A 13524-nucleotide genomic window follows, 5' to 3' on the forward strand; every position below is an offset into this window, starting at 1 on the left:
CAGTCTTTCTTTGCCAATAGTTACCTTTTTTAAGGTAAAAAAGAAGGTCTTTAATATTTGTTAAACACTATGATAGGGCACTGTGGTTTTTTTTCTTACTGCATTATATCATTTTATCCTGACAATAACTCTCTGAGGTAGATATAACTATTATCCCTGTAAAAGAGGACCTCCAAAGTTTGAGGTTCTGTCAGAGCTGTGCTCAGGCCTAGGAAGAAAGCAAGTCAACAGACTCTACAGTTTCCCAACATAGAATTCTACCTCTTCTCATCTGTACCAAACTCTAGTTTCCTACACAGTTGTACAGTCCTTTTGTCCTTGACTTCTAGCCACTTAGTAATGGTGTAGCCTTGGGCAAGATGCTTCACTCTTCTGGGCTTCAGTTTCCTTATCTTTTAGCTCTAAGGTTCTCATTTCTGACCACTTCACATACAATGGGCCCCAGACTGCCAGTCCCATGGGTAGGCAGAGCTGTGTTTCTGTAGGAGCTTCTGACACCCTTAGGATGCAAAATCTTTCCCCCAGCATTCAGAAGGAATTCATAGCTGTATTTCTCCCTATTTCATAATGTGATATTTTTACAACATGTGTTCAGTCAGATTGTGGGTCAACTACAGGATACATCGTGAAATAATCCTTCCCTAGGCTCCCCTTCTCCTCAGACTGGGGCTGACATGGATCACACAGCATGTGACATTGCATTTCACCTGCCTGCTTCCCTGCCCCCTTTCTCTGGGGTAGAGGAGGGAATGAAAAGAGCAGGATCATCTCTGGGCCCATCTTCAGAGAGAAGGCAGAAAGACAGAGGAGTACTGATGTGCTCTCAGTAAACAATAGTCCTATGATGCCAGCATTATCATCATCCTTGTATTGCACGTGAAAAACAGCTCAAAGTACATAGGTAGTAGAACTAGTATGTGATCTCACATCTGTCTTGGCTCTAAAACCCACACTTGTTCTCCCATAGAATCCATCCTCTCTAGTAGAAGCCAAAGTCTTATGTAAATCGAGCACAATTTCAGAAGTGCCAGAAAAGCATCCTCTATCTTCCCCAAACAGAAATCATTCACTGGCTTATGTGTCCCTGAAATGCTATTAATTGACATTATCACCTTTTAAAAATTCCTCTAAGAAAAGAAACATGGTTAGGTGTAGGTTACTCAGCTGGGATCTTGTTCTGGAAGCATCAGGAGGGAGCCTCATGAAAGGGGAGAAGAGAACAGAACAAAGAAAGCTTGGAGCTCTGCGTGAGTGGAAAAAAACCCTTGACCTTCCACTTCCCAGTAAGACAAGAATTGGGCTCAGAAAGGAAGAATGACTTGTCCAAGGTCACTATTTGTAACAAAGGAAGAATTAGAACTCAGGCCTCCCAGACCAGTAGCCTGCAATATTCAGTGTCTTGCTGCATGCTAGCTCCTTTATTAGACAGGGAACTCTCTTGGTAATATTGTGGTTGTTGACATATAATGAGTAAAGAGCTTGGAATGAAATGCCCTCTTTTCCCATCGTAGGGTAGCCCATAATTTTATAAATGTATATTAAACAGAGAAACAATTCCCATATTAAAAAAAAGAAATTGCCATTGTTCCTTTTATTCCTTCCTACTTTATCTATCACTTGCTTCAGTCCACTGTTTTCCTTTGTATTGTATCAGCTCAGAGTATCTGATCATGCACCAAAACAGGGAACATCTCTGCCAAGCAGGAGTCCTCCTTACCAGCCCTGCCTTGAGGGAGACAGGGAGCCAGAGATCACCCAGAACAAAATGGAAGTATATTCACCTTGGTTACTGTACTCCGTCCCAAGAAATTCACCTAGGGAACTCTGCCCTCAAAAGAGCCCCTAAGTCCTTCTCTATTTTCCATCTCCCCTCCTCCACCTCATCCCAGGTGATGAAACACTGTGACTGGTTAAGATGCGGTTTAAATGCAGAATGTTATTATCACCATATATCATCCAGATCAGCTTTCTAGGTCGTCCTAAGATGTCAGAATGATGCAAGCCAACATTTTTATTATTTAGGATACAGTATACTAAGTTTATGTTGATTACTCTAAGTATCATCTTGGAAAGATAACTAGCATTAAAGTGTTGATAATGTTCCACTTTTGCAATCATATTTGCATAGTGTACAACAGAGTTTAGCAGGAAAAATTATCTTAAGTGGTGTTTCTCATCTGCTCTGTCAGTCTCACACTGCTTGCTTTAACTTGCTACATGAGACAGGACAAACGCTTACAATTTTTTTATATCAGCTTTACATTATATAATGTTATTCTTGTTCCTTCTGCAGCATGGAGTTGTAATGGAAAAAGCAGAGTCTTTGGGGCCGGTCATAACTGAATTCCAATTCCAGTTTATGCACTTGAGAAAGTCATTTAACCGCTCAGGGAAGCAGTCACCTCTTCTGTGAAATGGAGTTAGCAAGGCTGTGAGATTGTAGATAATATATGAAAAACACCTAGACAGCACTGTGCCTGGCATGCCGCTGACTGGCATGCAGCAGCCCCCTTTGTTTCACATACAGTGGTTTTAAATGCCTGTTTATCAGCAGTTTGAAATTAAAGATTGAAAGTAAGCTGACATTCCCTGCACTCTACTTCTGGCTGACGATTCTTCGGCCTTCCAGCAGAGTTATATATGCAGATAATCTGTTTGATGCTGCTCAACACAGAAGGGACACTGATTTTATTTTATGAACAATAGTTGAATGTCTCTGGAGTGTTGGCTACTGGGAAATAAATATTGTAGTTTTCATTTATTCATTCATTCATTACAAACAAGCTATCCTCCGAACGACCCCCTCCCATTCTTCCTTTCTCCCCTGTACTTTTTTTTACACTCCCCCAGGCCCTACTACAGTCTTTTGCCCAATTGGATGCTATTTTTCATTTTCATCCTGTCACCACCTAATGTCCAAATTTATTTAAATCATCCTCAGACACAATCCTACAAGATATGAATCACGTTCGGGATTTTTTGTTCCTCTGACTTGTCAGCTGTCTCATTTATGATTGACAAGATTTCCATTTCAGTAATTTCTACTAATTCTGCTTCAAATCTGTATATCTAATGAACACGCCAATCGGCACCTCATTATCAGTCAGGACCATTTTTTTCTAGTGTAATGCACTGACTTCATAATTCATAGTACAAGGTAGCTGCCTCTAAATGAAACTCAAAGAAAGCCTTGTCCAGTTTGCATGAAAACACTATCTGGCATGTGAATACAAACATAATATCCTCTCTAGGCTCTCATCCTTTATACATATGAACACTGTTTGCATGTTCCCGTCGGGCTGTTAAACCTAAACAAGGCTTTTCTCTTTGTAAAGGTATGTTGAATTGTATATCTCTGCATAAGGACGAAAAGAAAAACAGTTTGTCTGCACAAAAAAAAAAAAAAAAAAGTCCAAGTTTTCCAATGCAAATACAATCTGACACAGGCTAAAAATTGCCTGAAGCACTGGCGAGTTATAGATCTTCTCCCTGGGGCAGATAATTCATTAGGAAATAGCCTCATGCCCTATGTAGCAATTGAACAAAAATATTTACTTGTGGTAATATCAGACGATAAGGGTAACAGGGTTTCTTTCTGTGCAAGGAGGGAGGGAGAGCCATGCAGTAAATGTCCATCATAAGCATTGCAAATGAATCATTAGTCGTCATCCTGCAATCTAGGTCAGGATGGAGCTAAAGGGAAGGGCTTTTAAATCGGCTACAGGGCTCGGGTTGGATCTGCTTATGTGAAGGCACAAGAGACAGACAGCTACATTGTGGTGAGGCATTCTAAGGGGATTAGAAAAATGCTTTTACCTGATATAGGAACCTTTTCCTGGCCCAAAGAGTAATCAAGAATAAAGAGGGTTGTACTTTCAAATGAATGACATTTAAACACACACACACACACACACACACACACACACACACACAAAACTTCTCTCTAAACCTTCTGTGTTTAACTTTTCAGGCCCTGAAAAGTACCCGCCAGATAGCTTTTAAATAGAGAGAATATCTTTCAGACTCAGGAACATGTGGATTTTGTTTTAAACAATAGAATCCTATGCTATTTGTGTAAAGAAAGACTTTACAAGTCATCCACTCCAACCACCTCATGTTGAAAGAAAAGATATGAGACAAGGAGGAGAGTGATTTACTTGCCCAAGGTCATACAAGTCACCTTCATCATACAACTGTTTCATTTTCTTTTGTTTTAAAGATTCATTTTTGTACACTATGAATAATTTATCAAATAATGCAGAAACAAAACAAATGGACTTGGTAACTACCACCTGATAGACTAGATGTGGGTCAGATACTCTTGCCACGTGCCTCATCCTTCCTCCAAAATGATTATGAAAGGGAGCTGTTGGCCAGACCTCTGCCTTGGGGGTCCTTCCTTAAAACCTCCGGCCCTGGCTTTAACCTAATTTTTTTCTAGGCACGTTGTGGTACTTCATTCCCTTGGCCAAAGGCTCTGAAACTTTTACATGACTCTCAGCCTATCCCTCTGGGACTACAAGAGGCTGGCAGTGTGTGTTTTTCTAAATATGTTCTGAAATAGCAGTAGAACTAGAGAAATTTAAATAGAGACCTGAATTTCAAAATTAAATCCAAGTTACACCCTAAATGTACTTGCTAGGGTCAATTTGCTATGTCTTGTATTTTACCAAAGTCGTAGGAAAACTTAAAGGTCAAATGTGATATGAGGAAAATATGCAGGCAAGGAATGAAGAGAACTGGTTTTCTTTTTAACTTTATCACTGGATTTGCTACACACCTTACCCATGATTTCTATAAGCAACATTTCCTTCTCTCCTGGCCTCGCTTTTCTCTTGCTTTCCTCTTTTATCTGAGGAAGAAGAAAACCAAATGCTCTCCAGGGTTCCATCATTAGTTATGCCATTCAAATGATATCTCCAAAACGGGTTTGTTTTTTGGAAGCCACAGTTAACTGCAGAACTATCTGTAGCTGTTTCCAAGATGTGAACTGATACTAAAGGAAGTGTCTGCTAAATTTATGTAAAGCTTTCAAAGGAGGTACTTTCACTATTGAAATAATTCTCCAAAACAATGGGGACTGACTTTGGACTAAGAAGAGCTTATGAATCTAACCCTCTAACCAGTATTTTCCCCCCCATTTCACTTTCCAGACTGACTTGTGAGGAGTTTTATTTATTTATTTTTCCTCTTCCTTATTTCAAAAGGTTTGTTAAGGCCTGATGAGAGCTAGGAATAGGCAGGCATTAAATGTAGGCACACATAAGTAAGAACGAACAAGCCTGGTTCTTATCTAGCCTGAACACTTCAGTAGGAACAGAGCTCTGTATTCAGTTTCTTCGGCCACCACAACTTGAAGGTTATAGAATATTCTGTTTCAGGACACCTTTAGGAATGAGGAGTCCGTTTAAAAGTACTGCAGGGTTATTTTGATTTCTGCCACTGATTGAATCACTCCTCCTGAATGCAAACACCAGCAAAGAATGCGTTAGAGGATCCGCCATCGTATTAAAAATTAACTCCGGCTGCATTTCATAATGGGCTTTCCTTTTTAAAGCACGGTTTCATCTTCTCACCATGGAAATTGCGTTCTGATGGCTGTTCTTTATGGTTAACACTGAGGCATCGGCTGAGGTCAGAACCCTGCTTCTCTGAACAGGGAACCACAAATGTCACAGACACATGGTACGCTTGGCAAATAATATATTTCTTTCCAATCTCCTCTGTCTTCAGTTTGCCTAACGTCAAGCTCGTGGTAAGCTGAAGAGAGTTTATTTCTCGGGTCTTTTTCCTTCCTTTGGTGGAACCAGCAGGAGACATGCAATTTACAATGAATTCAAAAGTGCACCTCTTTTGATTTTTGTTGTTGTCTTTATTTTAACCTCCAAGAAGAGAGAGATTTAACTCAGTCTTCACCCCAGGCTAAGCTAATACTTAGGTCATGTCTGAGCTCTCTGGGGAACCCCGCTTTATACCATCCGAGGGGCAATGGTGTCTTTTCACGTGGAGCAGCACAGCTGTCCAGCCATATGGGCCCCAAACAGCCCAGTCAATCGGATTTGGGGAGGTTTTACAATGTAATTTCTTAACGTGTTAGTATTTGGGGTGAGTTTGATCAGGGGTATAGACAGCTCTTAAGCCCAAGGGTTTAGGTTTTAAGAAGCCATCACAAATGTCCCAGCATCTGATCAGACTGGTTAAAAACAGATAAGAAATGTGTGACTGGGGAAAGGGAAAGGACTCCTGACCCCCTCGTTGGAGAGAGCCCCAGGGGTATGCTGTAACTATTAATTCAGCATCAGCTGCTTTTTTTTTCCTTTTCTTTCCTTTTCTTTTTTAACCCGGGGCTCATCATTTAAGGCGTTCCCACTCAGGCCTGCAGAGCCTGTTACAAAACCATCTCTCTGCTCCCCTCCCCCCATGCCGCAAGATGAGAGAGCAAATATCCTGCATTGCAGCAACAGCGCGGGAGGGCTGCATTGAAACCATCCTCAAGCCAAACAAAACCAGGCCTTTAAGAAAAACCTAGGAAAGGGCAGCAGCCTTGTGTCCTGCCGCCTCTCAATCAAGACAAACTGCAAGTCACAGCCCCATCCCTCCACCTACAAGGGGTTCAGAAACTGCCTAAGGAATGCTTAGTGACTAGAAAACAAATAGTCCTGAATCTAAAATCTTTGTCAAAATGGTGGAAGTCCTGAACCAAGGTACCGCCCGTATAGTTTTTCCACCAGAAAAAAGTATTTTAGTTTTAGGGGGACATTACCAGAATGGTTAAGTTTTCCCCCAGAAAGATATCCCAGATGATGGCTCTTTCCAACTAACTACAGTCTTCAGAAATTAAAAATCTATTGCAGGAGTGTTTTATATTCTCTTCTCCTTCACCTTTCTCTGTCTCTTATTTCTCCGTCTGTCTCGGTCTCCCTTTTCAATTTAAACTAAAGCTTTACTTGTCTTAGAATTTACAGAAACTGCTTATTTTAAGCTTCTCAACAATTTACATTGTTGGAGGCAAAAAGCCAGTGCTAAGAGGTTTTGAGATTGCTATTTTTTTTTATTGGGACAAACACCCACTAATTGACAAGAGCCCAAATGGCCTTGAAGCTGGCAGGACAGCGCCCAGGGTCTCCATTCATTGGGACCATTCCTGCTCGGTGGGCGCCCATCTGCAGCGACCCCCGCAGGACCACTCTCTCGGCCGCCCCGCACGGGCCATCTGATTTGAGGAGCAGCTTTTAACTGTCAGGGGTTGGTTGTACCTATCCATCTCTCCTTGCATTGAATTCAGGGCTGCCCAAGAAACAGTTTTGGTTGTGGTTGTTGTTATTATTATTGTGGTGGTTTTTTATTTTTTTATTTTTTTAAGTCACCGAAGAAGAAAAGCCCGAACAGAAGCAGATGGGCCCTGCGGTGCGGAAACCGCCGGGGTTGAGGTGGACTCGCGCGACTGCAGAACGGACTCTTCGCAAGACCGAAGATTTCTCATTGCTGGCGCTGGGTTTTTGTGGAGGGTCTGGTCTGGGGGGTGTCTCTGGGTTTTGTTTTTATGGGCAGATTCATCCTGAGTCCTTCCTCAAGGCCAAGCTAGCCCCGTGCTCCCGGAAAAACACACTACACAGCCACAACCAACACAACAAAAGGCGCCTCCGCGAAGTGAGTCTAAATGTACGCGGGACGGGTGGCGGCCGGACGTGGAGACGCACTTTTGTGCCTCTCTAATCTCGGGAGTCCATCTGGCCCCGGCAGGCGCGAGCGGACAGGAGGGCGCGGAGGCGGCGGAGGGGTGGGGGCGCCACCGGGAGGAGGGGAGCCTGGAGGGGCGCGCGCACGTACACAGAGGCGCGGGCACGCGCTCCCGCTCTCCTTCACATTCACCTTGACTGCGCCGGGTGGGGGGGGGCGGAGGAAGGGACTACCTCCCCCCCCAACCCTTCTCCCCACCCCACCCCGCCCCACCCCCGCCACTGTTCTGCCCAGACACTGCTGGAGGCTGGCAGGGAGAAAAGGAGGGGAGGTGCAAAGGCGCTCCGGGCGCTGCAGCGGCCGGACAGCCGCGTGCTCTCCGCAGTGATGTCAACCGCATCCGCCGCAGCGCCACCCCTCCATCCACCCCCACCTCGGGCCTCGCCCGCGCCGCGGTCCGCAGAAACCTCTGTCTGGCGCCTCTAGCCTGGGGAAGAGAAGCAGGGGGCGTGAGGGTGCCATGAGCACCCCACTCCATTTGCCAAAGCGGGAGAGGCTGGGAGTGGACGAACCCTGGTGCCGCAGCTACAGGGGCGGAGGAAGGGAGGGGGGAGGTAGACCTAAGGTACAGGTTTGACACCCAGGACAGCTGAAGGGAGTCTGCGGGGACTGGTGCAGCCGGGGTTACGTTTAGGGGCGGAGGGCACGCTTCACTGCAGGTGCCGCGCCTGTGGGCACCGCGAAGGCGCCCCCTTCGCCCAGGATAGAAACAGATAAACGGAAGCGCGTGTGAGTGTGGGGGTGCGAATTGCCACCTCCAACCTTGGCTTTCCCGCTCTTCCGAGAGCTCCCACTTCTCACTTTCCCCAAATCCGCATTTTCCTTGGCACCGCTCTCCCCGAGCAAGAAGGAGAGGGAGGTACCCGGGGGCAGTGAGAATGACGTGTGCTGGTGCAGAGAGCGGGTGGGGGGCTGCGGGGCCCCGTTCTGTGGACCGGCTCCTAATCCTCTTGTTTTCGGTACAGTCAGCAGATGTGGCTTCTTTTAGCTGAATAATCCGTTAAAGGAATAATAATTTTTAAAAAGGAGATCGACCTCACCCAAAGAGGATGGCGAACGAGATTAGGGCTTGGTAAGGATAAATTGAAAGGCTCCAAATTCTGTCTGTCCCTCTCTGCCTTCCTCTCTACCCGCCTCCCCCTCCCTTCAGCTCCCTCCCCTCCCCCTTCCTCCTCATCCCCTGCAATCCGCACTCGACGCGAGTTCACGCGGAGGGCTGGATTTTCAGGCTGAACCGCAACTTGCGCTGCGCGTTATTATTATTCATCTGAGGGTGCTGCCGCCACAACCTTTGCCTCCTGCGCTCCTCTCCTTCCCCCCGGCCGCTGCTGCCAGCAGTGCAGTCCCTCCTGCACGCATGCTCTGGTTCACCAAAGGGAGATTCTGAATTTTTTATCATGCTCATGATCAACATCATGATGCTCCTTATCATGGTTATCATTTCCTCCTGCCAGGTGGAGCGACCACCAGAGCCTTCTCGCCACTCGCCCCTTCCCCAGCGAAGGAAGCAATTGGGGCCCGGCCCGGGCGGCCGCTCCCTAGATGTGGGCTTCCTTTGCCTGTCCGCATCCCTCTCTCATTCATCTGCATGTATATATCTTGATCCTTTATTCCAGTATCTACTGTCTTTCGATGGGTTGGCTGAAACACTTCGGACTGCGACCAGTGTCTTATAAAGAACAAAAAGAGGAAGACCTTGAGTGGACCCCAGGACAAAGCACTTTGGGCTCGGCAAGAAGGGACGCGCGGGAGCGCTGGCTGGGAACTGGTGGCGTCTCCGGTGCCGAAGAGCGCCCATGAAGCGTGCGGACCTCTGAGGGTATTCGGATTGAATTTTATTTATCCTTTGGGCATGCTTGAACGATGACATTATTGGAGAGGGGTAAGGTTTGGTTTTGTCTGGTTTTTCTGGGAGAGAGAACTGAATAGTGGGAGATCAGGTGGTCTTAAGTTGGCTTTCCTGCTCCCCTACCTCCCCTTCCCGAGACCCAGGTGTTGGAGAAGAGGCTGGGAAGTAGAAGGCTTAGAAAAAAGTAGACATCCGAGATGTTGTCTGGGGGGCTAACGGGAGAGTGGGGAGAGGGGTGAGTGAGTGGGGACTGGCCTGCTGGAGGAGAGTTTGGGGGGGGGGGAAGAGTTTTTTTAACCCCCTACGGGTTCACAGGATGAGTTTCACTAGGGAGGAGAATATGGGTGTCTGCCGATAGAAGCTCTGAGAAATTGATGAAAAATTGATATGTCCATGTACACACTTAAGGAGGCGTCTGGATTTGTGTGTAAACAGAGTGAAGAGGTGGAGGAGGGCATGGAGGGAGGGGGCTTAAAATAATGTCTTATTATCCCTTTGGCTTTGGGGATTCTCATCCTCTGTTCCTCCCCCCTTTTTTGACCTAGGGATCCAGCTGCATTAGACACCAGTGACCTTTTAAATCTACGCCCACCCTTTACCTGGTAAAGCCCGTTGACAGTTTCGGGTGGGGTGGGGTGGGGTGAGGAGAGTGGTAGGGGTGTTTCGAAGACATATATATTCTCTCTCTCTCCCTCTCTGTGCCCTCCTCTCCCTCTCCCCCCTCTTCCCCTCTCTCCTCCCTCCTCCCCCTCCTCCCCTCCCCTCCGTCTCCTCCTCCATCGCTCTTCCCCCATCACTCTTTCTCTTCCTCCCTCCCACCTCCCTCACTCCCTCCCTCCCTGCTGCATTTTGCATGAGCTATCTAGGTCATTAGCATTTTAGCGTATGCAAGACTTGACAAAGCTGATGAGGGGCCAGATGGGCCTCGCTCTTATGGGTTTTTTTTTTTTCCCTTTTTTTCCCCCTCTTTTCCTTTTTCCCCTCCACCACTTGGGACCTGAGCAAGAGGACTGCAGCAGGCGAGTTTCGGAAGGCTGACTCCCCAGATCCCGGCCTGGAGCGCGGCAGTTCGCCCCTGCGGCACGCCCGGCCGGGCTGCGCCCGCGCTCAGCCCGCGAGGTAAAGGCGGCGGCGGCGCGCCCTGCCCTGGCAGCAGCTGCCAAGCCCCCTCTGTCCTCCGCTTTCTGTGCCCTCGACTTCTTCCTCCTGGTCCCCTCAGTTTACTGGGCTAAACTGAGAGTGCGAGATGGGTGGGTACGGTTTGCTGTGCTGGGGCGAGGTGGGGGTGGGGGTTGTTTTTTTTTCCTTTTTTCTTTCTTTCTTTCCTTTTTTTTTTTTTTTTTTCATTGTCTGGAGCTGCAGGGGAGGCGAGGCGTGAGGAAGGGGGTAAGGGAGTCGGGGTAATTAACACGGGGGAGGCACCCCTCCGTCTCCCACTTCCACCCACACCCCCAACCCTCCACCCCCTCCGCTTTGCAGGAAAAAGCCTGGATCCGAAAGGATGGGGGAGAACAAAGAGCCTTTGGAAGACGTCGCTGTTATCTCATTGTCTGTGTGATTGGGGGAGCTGCGGTGGGGAGGGTGCTGTGGTCCTGTTCTCCCTGCCTCCCCACCCCCATCCCTCTCCCCGCTGTCAGTGCGCACGCACGCGCGCTTCTTTTTACTTATTTTCCCTTGTTTTCTCATTCCATCTTCTCCCCATCCCCCTTCCTTTCTTCCACCTGTCCTTCCTTCCTCCTTTACTTCCTCAGGAGAAAGGCCTCTCTCTCCGTGTTCACAGCGGACCTTGATTTAAATGTCCATACAATTAAGGCACGCGGTGAATGCCAAGAATGGGGCTGGCTGAGCACCGTCGGTCCGCGAGGGCCCGCCGGGAAGGAGCCACGGAGCGGAGGCGCCCTCCGCAGAGCTCAGCGCCGCGGCTTCGCGCGGGAGGGGTCTCGGGCTCCCGCTGGCTGGGCTAACCCCGAACCGGAGCCCTTGGGGTGGGGAGGTGTGCAGCTTGTGACAGACAGGAGCTTAGAGGAGCAGACAGTCTCAGGGAGAGAAGCTGATTCTGTGACAGAAACAGATCGGTGCAAGCACAGATGCGATGGGGGCGGGGGTGGGGGGGCTGTGAGCGCATTACGGAGTGCTTCTGTGTGCATATTTTTTTGCTGGGCTCCGGGCACATTGTATGTGGGTCGACACCTTCCGTGGCTGTGTTTTTGTTCTGGGCTTAGCTTTTGGTTTGCCCTTTTAAAAAAATAATCTGGCATCCAGAAGACTGGCAGTCTGTGCCAGGGCTTGGACCAAAGATATATTGTGTTCTCCTTGAGGTTGGGGGGTGGGTACCTAGCTGGAAGGGAGGAGGGAGGTGTTTGTCATTCTTTGCTGTAGAGCTGTGGGCACCTGACAAGCTTGAGGAAGTCATTGGGATATAGAGGAAGACGGAACAAACTCCGGTAGGGTTCAGAAGCTCAGTCAGGGCTGAAAGCGTGGCCAGGGCTCTTAGGAGCATCTCACTTCCTCCTTGCGGCTGTAATTGTAGTTCCAGGCAGAGATCCAGGAGATGCAGAGGAAGGGAGCGGCGCAGTAACCAACATGTACCAAAGGGGGGGGGGGGGGATGAATTCCTTCTTAAATATGAACCGAAGGAAAAACAGAATGTGCACAAGTGTTGATTCTGAGGAAAGTCTGTTTTGAAAGGGGCTGTCAGGGAATGGAAAGGGCTAACCTTCCCTCATTCTGAAGAACCTGCTTTCCAAATCAGGCCTTCTCCAGCACTCGATGCAGAGCAGCAGCTGATCCTAGAGAGCCCCCTTCGCTGCAGTGGATGATGGCAAGACCTAAACTCATAAATTTCCAGGTGGATAAAATGGGAGAGGGCAGGTCGCTGCAGAGAAAGGAGGCCAAGCGCTGGATCTTCCTGCCAGGAAGCGGGCTGCATCCCTTTCCCCACCCTTGGCAGAGGCCTGTCTTTGCAAGGCTGAGACCATAAGGGATGCTTAGGATTTTAGTCTGATTCTTGACATGTTAATCAAGGCCTAAAGGAATTTCAGGTGAAGCTTACTGATGCTTTCTTTCCTCTGCAAAGCCTCAGTCTAGCCCACTAAGCAAATTAGCTGTTAAGGATACCATGCATGGATCCCCAGCCACACTTCCTCCCAAATATTTATTAAGTACCTACTATGTGCCAATCACTGTGTAATGATGAGATCTTAGGTTCTTCCTTTGCCCTCCTAAAGGAGTATCTGGAGCCAGGTGAGGTTAAGTGCACTGTACCCCATCTAGATGCTCTCAGAACCTTCTCTGTAGAAATGTGCCACAACCTGCTTACCCCTGCAGAGAGAAGGCTGCAGTTTTCATCACGCAAACTGCAGACATGGTGCTATCCTTCAAGTCCCAGAAGGCAAGTTTGGCTAAAGGACGGAGAGAAAGCAGTTTTTCCGGCCCCTGACCCGTAGCCAGGGTTGTCCTAAGAGGCACAGGCAGCTACTGCCTTCAAAACAGACCATCCTCCAAATGGTGCCTCCTTGGGGAGTAAATCCCCTTGCCTCTCTCCTCCTGTGTCCATAAGAAGGCTGGTCTTGTGGTGTAGGGGGTGGAGGGGGGCGTACAGCTTAAGCCTCCGATGACCAACCTTTGCCCTACGATTGCCCATGATAGTGAGATTCATTTCTGATTGCTTCCCCATAACTCCATCAGACAGGGCTGTACCCTTCCCTGATGTGCCTGCCCGTCAGCACAATCTCCAGATGTACTTCCCCCAAGTAATGGCCCTTTTAGGTGGAAACCTAACACGCTTCTCCCTGAGAGCTTCAACCACAGGCACCATGAACAAGGCCTGCCAGGTTCCTGCTGCTGAAAAACTATGGAAGGGAGGGGCATATTTTTTATTACTTATGTAAACTCTTATTCCAGAAAGCTTTAATGGGTGTGGGAGTGTTCTAGGT

This window comes from Hyaena hyaena, unplaced genomic scaffold (genome assembly GCF_003009895.1).
Source record: "Hyaena hyaena isolate Hyena2069 unplaced genomic scaffold, ASM300989v1 scaffold_1229, whole genome shotgun sequence".
NCBI classification, from domain to species: domain Eukaryota; kingdom Metazoa; phylum Chordata; class Mammalia; order Carnivora; family Hyaenidae; genus Hyaena; species Hyaena hyaena.